Source organism: Parambassis ranga, chromosome 17, assembly GCF_900634625.1.
Source record: "Parambassis ranga chromosome 17, fParRan2.1, whole genome shotgun sequence".
NCBI classification, from domain to species: Eukaryota; Metazoa; Chordata; class Actinopteri; family Ambassidae; genus Parambassis; species Parambassis ranga.
This window is the reverse complement of record NC_041037.1, coordinates 14474538-14489913: the sequence shown is the minus strand read 5'-3', so window position 1 is coordinate 14489913 and position 15376 is coordinate 14474538.

Sequence of the window (15376 nt, the reverse complement as noted above, 5' to 3'; positions counted from 1 at the left end):
CCAGCCGGCAGACTATGGAAGAAGACCCGCCCACTACTTCCTGTCTTTACTCCTGTCCCCGCCCACCGCCTGTTGCCACGCAACCGTCCCAGACAGAACACGTTTAGAAATAACTAAATAAATCAAGATTTTACTTAAATACGTAAATTGTACTTAAATGTAAAATTCATGAATGAATGATTAAATAATAAATAAATAGAATAATGTAACTGAATGTACATTTTTTGTTTCTGTTTGTAAATCTTTAATGTTTAATTTGTCTATTTTGATTCCAGTGTTTAGACAATGTCAGCACAATGTCCTGCTTGTATTTATCACTAAACTTATGGCTGGAACAGTAGATATTTACAGTAAATTTAACATGACCTGAACTTGACACCTAACCAACATGGAACAACGATGCTTTTGCTGAGCTATAAACATTTGAGATAATATCTAAAACATCAACCTTAATACTAACATGTCATGATGGATGTATGCAAGAAGCCTGAGGCCCAATGGTGTGTTTTCCATCCCATCACTGCCTTACACAATACACATCAAAAAACAACTTCAAAAAATGTGTCTGTAAAAAAGTTACAAAAAAATCTCTATATTTGCCTATTAAGGCAGTGATGGAGCCCACAGCTTTTCAGACATGATGGGATGGGGATGTGATTATTGTTGCACCTGCTGCTGTCCTTCAGATATATGTGTGTTAATAGCTCTGAAATGAATGTGCTCAGGATCCTGGACTGGGTTTAGCTGTATCACTAAGATAGGGTTAATTCTGGGTGCCATCATTCAGCATCAGAGCCTCGCCTCGTTTCATGCCAACAGACACAGGTCTGTGCTGCGCTGTGGTCGGGCTGTCGGTGGCTGCAGAGCAGGCAGTGACCTGTCAGCTTTGCAGAAGTCTGGTAAAGTTCTCTGTGGCTATTAGTTCAGCCAGAGCCCAATGAGTCAAATTTACATCCACACAGAAACATTTTCTATTGTGTATGGTTTTATAAGAAATGAATTACTGTAAAGAAAAAAAGTAATTTTATTGTTATTGTTTCTGGGGGGAAAAGTGTAAAATTCTCAGACTTGAGTCAGACATCTGATCATAAACAGATAACATGAAGGCATTTATTTTTGAATTTGTTATTTAATTTTTGTGATTTTCATGTATTCTGATTTGCCTGATTAGCCTGTTGCTCGTTTTTCAGTTGACCTTCCAGGGTCTCTCCGCATTTGATTTTCTATCTCTTTTTTTTTCTGTGGAAATTCCAGGTGCTGCTGAGCTGAAGACTCTTGGAGTTGACCCAACTCTTCAGTGTCTCATTCTCAGCAGAGACCTGGATGAACTCTGCCTGAGACTCGGTTCGGATTGTTTGGTTGTTGTCTGAACTTCATGTCCAGAGATTGCGTTGGTGCACACATTACTGTTGGTCTGTAGCAGATGTTGCATTAATAGTTTGTTTGCTCCCGCTAAATTAATAATCAGGATGCTCTTTGTCCATTTGCTTTGACAATAGTCACAAGAGACCGTCCTTCCTGTTATTGTACAGATCAAAGCAGTCAGTCATATAACATTTTGCAGAATGCATAGTCATGCATGCATTTGCCTGAATTAAAGACTATAAAATATATTCACACACAGACAACATTTGTGTGTCAGAGAAGATTCTCTGTGGTGATTGTAGTGTTACTCCCCTAGAGGGCAGCACAACACCATTGTAACTAATTCCATCAAATCCACAGCCTATTACACAGATTATTGACTAGCACTAAGTAGTTGAGTGTCTTGTGATGGTGACCTGGCCACTTGTATATCACATATAAGCCAATCAATCCCTGCTTAATGAGTTAACCACAGGCAGCCGAAGGACTTGTTTATGTCCCAAAGACATATGCATGCAACCCACCTATAGAGATGCTGTCAGGCCAGGTGTCACAAGAGGAATGAATTGCTTGTGCAAATACCTCAGCTTCATCTTATCTGTTTTCTTTCACATTTGTCCTTTTGGTCCCAGCATCTAGGAAGCTGTAGGTCTATTCTCCTGACTGCAAGGCATTCATCCACAGCATATTTATTATGATCATATGCTAGTTGTATTGTTTGATTAATGGGTTTGCTAAGGGTCAGTAACCTCAGTATTGCCATCAGTACATTATTAACGATCAAGGAGAAAGAGGAGGTGCGCGCATATTTCTGCACATCTATGTGTGTATGTGTCTGTGTGTATGCGGCATCATACACACACCATCAACGAACGGAAATAGACGAATGGAATTATTGCCGTTTTATCTGAAACCAATAAGCAAAAGGGAAGTGTGGTGCGCCTAAAAATGGCCTCATTTAATGTGGTGATTTGTCAAAAGGAGGCAGACCTGGGGTGGAAGAGGAGGAGGAGATATATCTGTGTTTGGAGCTGAACAAAATAAGGAAGGGGAATACAATTGTGTTATTTAGAAGGAGGAAGAGAAAGCATGGCCACATTGCAGTGTCATTTGTTTGACTTGTATGTACAGTCACTGCAGCTGCAGACACACATTCACATTAGATTGTTTTATAGGTGCCTGTGGAAAACCCTGTCACACTTGTCATTATATTACACTCATCTAAACACACACTGATTGTTTTATCTTCTAATAGCAAGTGCATTGTAATGTTATTATGTCAGTTTAATAGGGAGCGCTTGTTTTCTTCTCGCTCTGGGTGACTGCAGGAACATTGTATTAATGTCACTCTGCATCACTTGAGTGGTGACTAGTGAATCTCTGTAAAAACAAAATGTGTGTGTGTTGCTGTACAATGTGACAGTGAGATAGGTTGACGTGTAGTCGCAAGAGTGCAGTACAGTGTGACCGAGGATGTACTCAAACTCAATTACAATGTGTTAACTTACATACCCGTGTACAACACCCCTATACTGCAGCTCACATGTGTCATCCAATCTGAGGGAATACTTGTTTATTTTGAGAAATACATTTGGTTCCTTTCATGAGAGGATTAGTACACATTAAATTTGCAATGTAAACCATGTTTTTGTGTGAATAAAATCATGATTGAAACAAATGGAATATATCTACATTCTACAGATTGTGTCTTGCAGTATATGTCAGCTACAGAAGTGCTGGTAGGATGTTACATGAGATTAGCGCCCGCTGCGGTTTCCTGCTTCCTCTTTCATAAAAAAAAAACTCGGCTGCTGGGTGACATGACATCGGTGTCAATATTAACTCCTCATGTGACTCAAAAGAAGAGCAAACAAGCTTGTTTTTCAAAACAAGTAAATGTCCTTACAACTCCTGTAAAATAGGAATACAGTAAAACGTATACATACGTCAGGAGAGATGTTACTGTTTAAGGCTGAGGGTTTAAACACCCACATATGTCCTAGATATAGGAACCCACCATCACTTTTTCTAATTCCCACTTCTTAAAACTCTATTTTGCAGAATGACTCAGAGAGGACTGGAAATCTAAAGTGCAGTAAAGAGATTACGTGACTAAACCACCGGGCTGTAATAGCTTTCCCATTAGTTACCATGGATACACTTTTCCTGTTTAATGATAAAATTATAATTAGTTGTAGAAATAAGTAGCTTTTTTAATACAGCATTAAACTGTACCCATTAGCATTATAGTAATTATGTTTTCTCCATTAAAATAAATTGCAGTGCAAGGTGAGCACACACACACACACATAGGCGCACAGACTGGTGTTGTTTTGGTCCCTCTCTTTGTGGTGAAGTATTTTTATCCCTACCTCGGGGCAGCACTGAACTTAATGGGAAGCGAAGGCTTGTCCACTATGGTTAGTGTGTGTTTGTGTGTGTGTCTTCATGTGTGTGTCCGTCATACTTGTTTGCTGTGCTCCCTCTCACTGTGCTCTGTGCTCCTCACACCCTCCAGCTCTGAGAATGTGGACTCATTGCTACGTCGATGAAGGCGACATGCTGCGTCGTGATTGGCTGGATGGAAGCTGTGGCCTCCTCCGCATCCAGACCCAGCATGAGAGTGTGAGATCATAGTGACGCAAAAATAACAGTATTTTTCCAAAAGCCTGTATTTTTTATAGTCACTATTTTATGTGCAGAATTTTAATTTGGATACCATATAAGGAAGTCAAGGAATTCCATATAAGGAAGTCAACTCAAATCCATGCGTATGAATATTATACAATATTTAACTGTGCCTCCACAGTGTCTCCACAGAATGGTCTGCACTCTTGGTTGTTTGTTGTCCACTATGTGTCCAGATTTCTGCCCTGTCAGCAGGATTCCATTATCAAGGCCTGCAAAAAGCTAAAGCTGGAGAAAAAATTAGAAACTCTGATAAATGAAGCTTGCCGGGGCCTTGAAGGGTCTGACCTCAGTAGAACAGCTGACGTATTGAACCTTGATCTGCTCAAAGAGAAGAGTTTCTGTTGCTGCCACAAGGAAAAAAGAGGAGGGCCAGTGACAGCCAGGTCAGCATTCTGAATGTAAGGATGCACTTTAAAACCTTGGAAAGTTGGAAAATCCATGTAAAAAGGAAGAAAGAAACAGAGGTTTACTGCTCACCATGCACCTTTATGGTGTGTCTGTGAACTGAGAACATGGTTGTGCTTATAGGGTTTGAGGATTTCAGCTGTGCAGGTGTGTGCAGAGTTATCAAAGGAAAACAAAAGAAATCAGCTACAGTGAGATAATGTTTCTAAAAACGCAAATAACATGATAGGTCTAGATTTGCCAGACTAAATCATGCGGAGTAAAAACTGTTTTTACAATCACTAATTGGTGCACTCAGTGTGTTTTCAATTAAAATGTGTGGGATAATTGACTTAAGGAAGGTGTGTTCTGTGGAAGTATCCATATATGGAAGTCTTTGAAAATGGAGGATGGCCCAGAATGTTCTCTACTACAGCAATCCCATAATCCTTAGTGAGTACATCTGTAACAATCTTTAACGGTCCGTTCCTCCATTTACGTCTGTATTTAGAGCCATTAACCCCCCGTATGTATCCCCTTCTCCCACACTCCTTCACTCTGTGTCCTAATAGCCTGGATTAGCTGCTGCTTTAATAGACTCATCCATCTCCTCTGTTTATTCACTAGTTTTCCTCACACACGCATGCACACACACTTTCTACCTCTTCCTCCCTCCATCTTCTTAGCTCATGGGCAATTACACAAACAAATGCAGTTTGTTTTCCACTCAGTCTGACTGCAAGGCAAATGAATAGATTTATCAGGCCGTTATGTTTTTTTTTTTAAGTTTAAGGTCAGTTGTTGTATTATATAAGGAAAAGGTGCAGTTACACTGTCACTCCTTCATTTTGCACAGTACATTAGCCATGCAAATTTATGTAAATTCCTGCCACAGAGTTTGGCGTCTCATTGGCTGGAGCTTTACGCCCCTGCAAAGCAGGCTCAGAGTCCAAATCTGAATTTGCATGGCTTGACAGGAAGTGGATGATGGAGGGGGTGGAGAGGAGTGGTTTTACTGTAAGTCAGCTGACGACACGAGGACAGAAGTCGTCACACACACGTAAGATGTCCACGCATGATTCTGATAAACACATGTATAAGCAGTAAAAGGGTAAATGAAGGACAACCTTAGAGCCTCCTGAAACATGTAAAGATGTGAAAGAAATTATTTCCAAATCTTTGTTTGCCAACATGTACATTTGACCCCGCGTAGTCCTTTGAAAATAGATCCTGTTTTTTTGAATTGATCAACTGTAGGATGCAACAGTGTGTGTGTATCTACATGCTGTTTATTGATTAGCTGCCATTTCCCTAAACCAGCATGTAAAACACAGAGGCATCCTGAAGCAGACACACACACTCCCATGAGGGTGTAAACACAACATCGTGTTTGACCCAGTATTACTGTAGGTAATGGCGGGGGCACTGCTCAACGTACCACGCTACAACTTTCAAACGTCACCCACCCACTGTTTCCCCCCTCCTCCAACCTCCCCCGCCTGCCGACCTCTCACTCCACATCTTCTTCCATCGTGTTTTCCTTTTGCTTGATTCCCTGAGGGGGGAGAAAAATTCCTCTTATCAGCTCCAACCAGATGCAGGCCTCGGTGTGTGTGTGTGTATGTGTGAGGATAATCCCTTGCTTTTTATTGGCTCAGCACTAACCCATTTTTTTGGTGTAGCTGATGACTTGGGGTTTATTTAAAAAAATAAATAATGTCTTTCATTTGGCTTTTTAAAGGTTGTGTCTTTTAAATGGCACAGCAGTAATTACAACATGAAGCATCTTAGAGTGGCATTTCAGAAAATCCATTAGAAACTGTTAACTCCTGCTTAATCAGATTGTATTTGCATCCATCAATGCATTTGCAAACATCAGTGTGTGTGTATGTTTGTGTGTGTGTTGTATTATACAGTGACTCACTGAGCTTGTCTAAGAACGTTAGTGTCAGTTCAGCTTATTCTTTTTTTACCAGCCTGCTCCTTCAGAGAATCTGCTTTACTCATCTATATTTGTGATGCCCCTCATGTTATGTCTATATGTGTGTGCATTTGAGTTTGAGTGTGTTTCTGTGCAGCAAAATCTTTACAGCCCACCTGCACAGGAGAGGGACCAGTCATCACTTAATTATGGGATGATTTTACATAACCAATCACAGCTGTCACCAGCATCTGAAGTCAGTGTCCATTGGCTGCAGATGCAGAGCTGGTTTTTGATTCATTCCTCCATTCAGTGCCTCAGCCATGATCACATGATGATGAGTATGTGTGTGTCAGTGTGTGTGTGTGTGTGTCAGTGTGTGTGTGTGCAGCCCCATCGCCAAAATTGAGAAAAACGAAAACTCTCCCCCTTGTAGTTGCCATAGTAACCAGCAATTCACTGCATCTGGCAAATTATAGGGCTGTATTGAAGGGCGCGAGGGTGTGTGAGTGTGAGTGTGTGTGTGTGTGTGTGAGAGAGAGAGAGAGAGAGAGAGAGAGAGAGAGAGTATAAAGTGTGTGTTGCTGTGTGTGACTGTTGGAGAGTGAAAACCTCTCCTGAATACAAAAGCTAATGTTGAGGTGAAAATGAAAAGGGAATGATCAATTTATTTTTCATGGAATCAATAACAGATAAGCCAGCAGTCACAGATGACACACACACACACACAAGCACACTATTGTGGGTCATTAACGCTAGTTATTAGGCTTTATTGTTCTCCCAGAGCACTGCACTGAACTTTTATAACCCACTTGTGGACGCCTGAATGTAAAGAGACACAGACAACGAGCTTCTCCATCACTGATGAAGCATGTTGAGGAATGAAGAGAGAGCTGTGATACTCCTGTGTGTGGGGATCCAGAGGGTCACAGTGACTTTAGATACATATAGTCTCCTCCTGTCTCTCTTATATAAACCCACTGAAAGAAGGTCAAGAGGAAACAATTGTTCCCTTCCACTTCTTGTAGCAGCACACAGTGGTGGACTTATAACCATAATACAATAATGTCCATCAACCAATACACACACATACCACTTTTAACAGTCAACACTGAGTGCCCATTAAATGTGTTTTTAATAAAGAGTGCAAAACTTTTTTATTACTTTTTATTAGGCCATAACTCTGCAGGTGTCTCTCTTTTATTAGCATTTTTATCTTTAAAGTGTGCACAGATAAATGCATTGGGGATCATTTTGTCTACTTGTGTGAGACATATGGCCAAATAAGGGCTTTGTATGGGTGCAGTGTAAAAATAATGCTACTGTCAATGACCCTGTAAAACTGTCTAAAACTGTAAGAAACATAAAAATAAAAAATATTTTTAAAAAATGATGACATTGTGCCTTAAAATCCACATATACATGAACTGATTTTTGAATTTAATTTAGGGCAGCATAACATTGATCACCTTTAAAATATCTAAAAGAGGTTATAGCAGCATCTTTTATTTGGAATGATGTTTACATTTCCAAATGTGAGTCAGTTTTTCACTGCCTCCTGAACAACGTGGCTCTTCAGCTGCTAAATGTTCCTTTCTGCTGAGCAGTTAGTGGACAGATCTGTCTGTTGGCTCCTCAGTGCTGGGCAGGTAGATTAATCAGCTCTGAACAGTGTTGCTGCTGGAAACGACACTGAGAGTGGTGGCCCAAAACAGTGAGCTAAAAGGCACTAAAACCATAACATCCTCCATCCTGCACAGTACAACAACACAACAAGCAGCCTCTACTGGTGTCACTCCAGCCTCCTCTATAAATCACATGGGTAAATGGTCTGTGTTTAAGGTCTAACCACCTCCCATTAGAATGCTGCGTATGCCTGTCAGCATGCTGTTTATTGGGAACATTTAGCTGTTTATAAAAATACACAGCACTCTATTTACGCATGCTCTCCTTACTTTTTACACCTGTCAGCATCTAGACTGACTGTCACCCTTAAGATGATACACTGGGAATCCCATTTCCCCCCTTTGTAGTGAGTCAGACTTTGACATCTTTATTTTTGCTGTACCTTAAATTAAAGTGAGCAAAAAGAGAAGTTGAGGCTGTCTTGGTAGAGGAGGAGGAGGAGGAGGAGGAGATGGACAGGTGATAGAGGAAAGATGGAGAAGAGGAGGAAAACAGAAGAAGAAGAATGTGAATGATTGATGGATGTTTGTTTGTGTGTATGGGCAAGAGAACAGAGAGGTATACAGAGAGGAGGAGGAGAGAGATGTGTGTGTGAGGGCACTATTAAAGCCTTGTACTATAAATCTCTGACAGTGCATGTGTGTGTGCAGATAACAGAGGGATGTCTCTCTCCATTCTGGCTCTGTCAGAATGATGCATGCATCCCTTTCTTCCTCCCTGTGAAATATTAGAGAGGAGCCCTGTGTGTGTGATCTCAGCCAGCATGTGGCCAACATGTTTGGTAATTCCTCACCTCTTATCAGTGCTCACATGAGGTATTGTAGGTGAGAGACTTGTGGCCACTTGGGAAAAGAGGCAAAATGACACAGATGACCAGAAAACATGCAAAGATGAGAGAAAGTCAGAGAGGAGGGAGGAGCAGCCAACAGCTGACAGTGACAGCTCTCTTGATGGAGAGCTGCGTGCCTGACAGGTGTGATTGATTACATAATGGCAAGCACATTTCAGCGCTCTGCTCTTCATTTAGCTGACAGCATTTTCTTTATGGCACCTTGTGTTATGGTATCATAATCATGCCAGTGCTGCTGGAGCACCCGAGGGATAAATCTTTATAATCTCCCCCACCACCACCACCACCAGCAGCAGCAGCAGCAGCACAAGCAGACGCAGCTTGGTTGCTGCTGCTCAGGCCTGTCTGTCTCCTTCATGCTATTTTAAATGGCCGCTGTGGCTGTCAGTCAAATTACCTCATCGCTCAACTGCGTCATGGACAGAGAGAAGAAGAGACGTGAGCGGGGAAGGGATGTGTTCCTCCTCAGGTGAAACCTCCCCATCTCTCATGTCAGCCTGAGGGGGCTGAGTGATGGCCTGCTGAAAACTGATGTAAACATTTGAAAGTACACAGAAATGTTGTTATTACTTTGCATTAATCAACATCTGTGGTTCTCTCTGAGGAGCCTTTTAGCCTCTTTTTGTTTTATTGTTTTGGCTTTCAAGCAATAAAGAACCAACAAATGTAAAAATGAAAATCAGTCACGCTCCTTCTTAAAACAAACAGCAGGCACCGTTAGCACTGTTAGCAGCATGATGGTAGAAATAAAAGACTAGTGTTAACTGTTTAAATGAAAAGGTATCAGCATATGCTTCATAAACCATAACATTAACATTAGATCTGATTTATGAGGCATCTACTCCTTCAGATGGTGCGGATATGTGTGTTTTTGTGGCTAATAGCTTTTTATTATAATCATTTTTAAAGCCTCTGTAGCTTCACAGATCATCTTCTGGATATCAGCCTCTATCAGCTTCTGGCTCGTTGGATGTGTTTTCTTCTTTTTTTTAATCATCAATTAATTTTTCCTCTGCTGAATAAGCCTTCTAATATGTTCATTCTTTGATCAAATAAACTCATGTTGAATGCTTGGTGGCTGAACGAATGAATGAATGGCCTCCTTCATGGAAATTTCTTCCTCTCTGGATGGACAGACAGCAGAAAGAAGAGGTTAAAAATGAAGCCAGGAAAAGGCTGCATGGACAAAAGTCAGAGGCAGATGGACGGAACGGAAGGAAGAGCTGAGACGAGCCTGAAACGGGTGATGAGTGGGGTAGAGACAAAGATGGAGAGGGAAGAGAAAATGGACAAATACAGAGATGATGAGTGAGGAAATGATGAATGAGTCTAAAGAGAGACAGATGGAGCAGCTCCATCAGTGAGCAGTACAGCAGACCAGTGAGAGGAGCACGTGAAAGAAGTCAATAGTGGTGATGATTATGATGATGATGATGATGATGACACAGTAAGACACCCAGAGGCAGGAGTCATGCTCTTAAACAGATTTCACATTAAACCTAAAGCATGTGTAATAATATAAATATTAGCTGTAAAAACCCTGCGGCTCATGTTACCATGACACAAACAAGAGAGTGATTTAATAGAGCAATAAAACGATGTGTCGCTTTCTACTGTGCTGTCTGTGTGAGAAGAAAAGAAGGTGACGACTAATTACTGGACTGGACATTTAATAGAGAAGAGAAGAATGGAATTTTAGTCACAGGAAGATCACTCTGCTAAATGTGCAGAGGAAATCATAATGTCCCCTAATGTCAGAAGAAGCATAACCACATGTGTGTACCATGGCTCTGCCCACTGAATGAAGCTGCATGGTCACTTCAATAAATATATGAAGGCTGCTAACAGCTAGTCTTGTTTGACCTCTAAGGGATTAAAACTAAATAATAATAATAATACCAAAAACTGCAGTTCTCTAAATGGCCACTTGAGGCTGTATCCAAAAGTGAGTCAATTCTCTTAGACCTCCATGTTAAAATGTCCAACAGCAGATATAAATATGTGTATAAGGTAAAGGGCATGAACCCTGTGAGTGACATGTTGCTGGCTGCCTGCTGGAACAAACTTCACCAAAAACCTTGTTGCTCATTTTTGGGTTAGCTCGGGTGGAGTCAGGCACCACAGAGATAACATCTGAGCGGCCTTACAGCAGGGTCATCCTTCTTTATTGACCCCACATATGACTGATTTATTCTTCCGCCTGCCACCTGTATGATGTGACACAGTGTTGACCCCGGTTTGTATTTCCAGCATGTGTGATCTCCGTCTTCCTGTCTGTATTTTAATTTGCGATCTGTTGTTATGTCACGCGTTTTAATCAGCCTCACACAGCCTTCATAGTGGAAAAGTGGAAACTTTCCAACAAATAAATCAATACTTGTAGCACCTTACCTCTCCCAGTTATGTAGTCTGTTTGTGACGTCACCTCATTTGGCATCCCTCTCACTCTCACTCTTACACAAGACGCACACATCTACACACACACACACATACACACACAGCCATAATGGAGCAATTATCCTCTTCCAGCTCCGATCTGCTCCTGATTGTAATTTGCATTTATTATTAGCCTTCAGCCTGCCAAAGGCTGTGAGGCATGAGGATGGATGGTCATACACCACATCACACTGATAGACCTGCACAGATGCTTCACAAACATGCGCGCCCGAGGACACGGTAACATGAGGTGTGCCACACATACAAGCAACCCCTCCTGATGAAGTCATTATGACAGCACTATGTTGCTCTGTTTTGTTAGGGCTGGTCCTTTTTAATAAAGCTACAGCAGGAGATGTGTTCAGTGTCTCCAGCTGCATACTATAAATCGGCATGAAGGAAGTGTTTTATGTCCTTTATCTCTTGGTCTGTGTTCTCCTTCACTGTCATGTCAGCCTCTGGGCTCATCATATGGAAATTTGTGAGCAGGCACATACAGTTCATACAACCCCACCAGCACCCAATAGAGGCACACACACACAAGAAGAGATTGTGCAGAGGATCAGTGAAGTGTGAAATGATTCTGTTATCATGTTGTCTGTGCGGAATATATTTTCCCATCAGCCTTCCATGGCAGGTGTGCCTGATGGGCTGCTGGTGTGTTTGTGTGTGTGTGTATATATGCATGTTGTTGCTCTCTCCTTCTGTCTGTTATTAGGCGGGAGGAGGTGACGTGGTGTGCGTAAAAAACAAGGTGGCAACGTCAGAGCAGCAGCTTAGCCTATATGTTCCACCTTGGTGTTTAACATTTGACTATGACCTATAGTCCTCTGCTGCAGGCAAGGCTCACTCATATTTTTCTATGACTTCTTTCATTTGAGCCTAGAGGACAGTGTCTGTACTGGTGATCCTCTGTTTTGGTGCTGTCACAAGACACTTCGCTAAATAGGACCGTGTGCCTCCTCTCCGCATTTACACCCATGAAAACTCTCCGAATCTGTTCAGCGGTTTGCCAACATACATAAGAGGGATCCCAAGGGAGTGCTCAGTCCGGGAAACTTCATTGCACCGCCTAATTGATGTGTGCATATGTGTGAGACGGAGAGAGTGTAGGAAGAGAAGGCACACACACTTAACAGGCCAAACTTACCTCACCTTTCTCTAAACAATGCTTCAAACTCTGACAGAAGATGAACACCCCCGTCAGTCATGAGCTAATATAGGCTCTGTGCATGTCTGTGTCTTCAGGCTTGTCAGTCTGACAGTTTGCATCTTCCTGAGATTCTAAGACAACCATGAAACAATTCAGACAGTACTGATGAGACCTCAACCTATTAAGCACACACGCTATAGCTCCTTCCTCACACACACCGGCTGAGGGCAGCTCTTTCGATGTATGCGCAGCTAATGTAGCAGTTACAGCTACTTATTGGATGAAATATGGCTAACATGGAGGGTGGACAGAAACAGCTTTTGTTAGAATGACAGAAGATGGATTTAGAAACTACTGAAACATTTAACATTTAAATCTAATTTTGGTGGCTGTTTCATTTAACAAATGGAGATTGACATTAAGGTTAAAAGAGTAAGTATCACATTAGTATGTTTACATGCATGAATAATCAGGAAAACCAGGTCACAGGAAACCTCTAGTATAAAACTAGACAACTTCAGTCTTGTTTATTGCAGTCCCTACATTTCCTGCGACAGTGAATGCCTCATTACTCCGTTGCCGCGGTAACGACTGTATACCTTCCTGTGCTGCTCATCCAACGTCGCTTCAAGGGACAGCAGTTAGCTAGCATAAATTAAATTGTTAATTGTTTAGTACTAAAGTCCATAAAGTTGTGAGTGATTTATCTCTTTCAATGAGCGGGTAAGAAAAGTATCATTTACTAACTCCTGTTATGTTCACTTTCCAAAACATGGAGAGTGAATGACGTCAATACGTTAGCTTAGCTGTATCAAGATGCTAGTTAAGCAGTTAGCATGATAATGGTTAATGACGTAGCCGTTTTTTCTAGCGTCAACAATACGTAGAGGAAATTGAAGCAAGGCGTCTGGGCTTGTAGAGTTTTCTTGAAGACGTTTCGCTGCTCATCCAAGCAGCTTCATCAGTTCTAACGGTTTGGTGGGGAAACATGGTTTATATGTGGTTACAGACCTCAGTGGGTGGGTCTGGGTAAAACTGAAAAAAACAATAGCACTAAATGTTTCCACGATTACCTGTGATGATTGGCTGACTGGGCCAGGTGTGTCTAACGACTGGCTAACGACTATGAAGCTGCCGGAGGGGGACTGGTTGACAGGCCTTTGTTCTTACTGTGAGTATGTGCAAACTTCCTGGGAATGGATGGAAGCTGCATTGTATGTGGTAGAAAGATGATGTCTGAGGCCACCACCTCTGTTAAGGGAAGGTTTTTCCAGCTTAACATAGATGGCTTCCAGAGAAAACTCTACAAGTCCAGACGCCTTGCTTCCATTTTCTCTATGATGACCTGGATGACTGAGAATCTGTACAAAATGGGCGAAGTGTTTCTGAAGATTGTTGGGTGTTTAGGAAGACCAGATCAGCACATTTTGGATCAAGGTAGACTTCTACTTTGATGTAATTTTCAGGTTTCTTGCCAAGAGACTCAGAAGCCAGAAGAAAAGCTGGAAGAAGGTATGTGGAGAATGGAAAGACTGACACCAGCATGGGTATAAGGTCATTATTAGCACAAAAAAACATTTATTTACTGTGCCAACAAATGACCTAATGACAACATGAAGTCTCTATGTTCCTGTAGAGCGTGTCTCAAAGGAGCTCATCATCAGAACAACAAGGTCAGTCATGTGAATTCACACAGGCAGGTCCAAACAAGGAGCTGAAAATGAAGCAGTCACAGCCCCCAGCCCCAGCAGCAACAGGTAGGCTGGTACAGAATAACATGCATATCAATGAAGAAATGTACTAAGAAACAAACAACACATGCTTTCCCACCAGCTGCACTCCACCACACACATAAGGGAAATGTGGAGGAAGAGCAGAGTGAGGAAAAGGATGTTGAGGAAGAAGAAATGCTGGCTCCTCTAAAGCTGAAGATAGAGGTGAAGCAACTGATCATTAGCTTCTTTCTTTGTGGTGTAGTTCAGAGGTCTGCATGGTTTAGTTCAGTTTAACCCTTGAATATGATAAAAAGTTTAATAACTATCTGGCTTCAGTTCCTTCAAGCTCTTATGAAGAAAGATTTTCATGCAGCACGGGCGCTGTGTCAGATAAGTATGTATCCTGCATCCTTCAGCATGTCTGACAGCCAGGAAATCAGCCGCTTGTAAAGTCACCCAGTCCTGCCTTGTCTCGCATTGTTCTAGTTCTTGTCTATGAACCAAACCATCCAGAGGCCTCCGAGTTTCTCCCACTGATCAAGAAGAAGCTGGAAGGTGACGTTTGTCTTTGTACAAACACCCTGCACCTGTGGATTACAGTCTGTAACTCACATTAATGTCATGCTTTTCTTCATTAGAGCAAGAAGCAGAGGGGAGCAACGAGGACAATGAAGAGGAGGAGTCATCTCATAGCTCCACCTCCTCCTCTTCTTCAGCATCAGATGATGATGAAGATCAGTAAGAAAAGAAAGTCACGCCCACCTTCTCACATTTACCCTTAAAGCTTTTTTACTAATCCAGTAGGGGATTGGTTAAAAAAAGTTCACTGTGCTGCTCATCTGGTCTTTAATGTTTCACCTTCAAATAAAATATTATAACCGCTGCAAACCTGGTATTCATTTATTCAACACAGACACAGATTCTTTACAACCACAAGGCCTATACAGGCTTTGTAATTATTTTTATCCAACATGAAACCTGAAAGATAAAGGGGCTGTAAAACCCCCCTTTGTATTATAGATGCAGGACAATACACCTGAACAACGGTAGTGGAACTCTTTCATATGAATCATATGTTATTGCATAATAGCACTGAATCTCTGTGGGCAGATTCCCTGGGACTGAAAGGACAAGTGAGTGCATGCAATGAATACGTTTCCATGAAATGGCAGGAG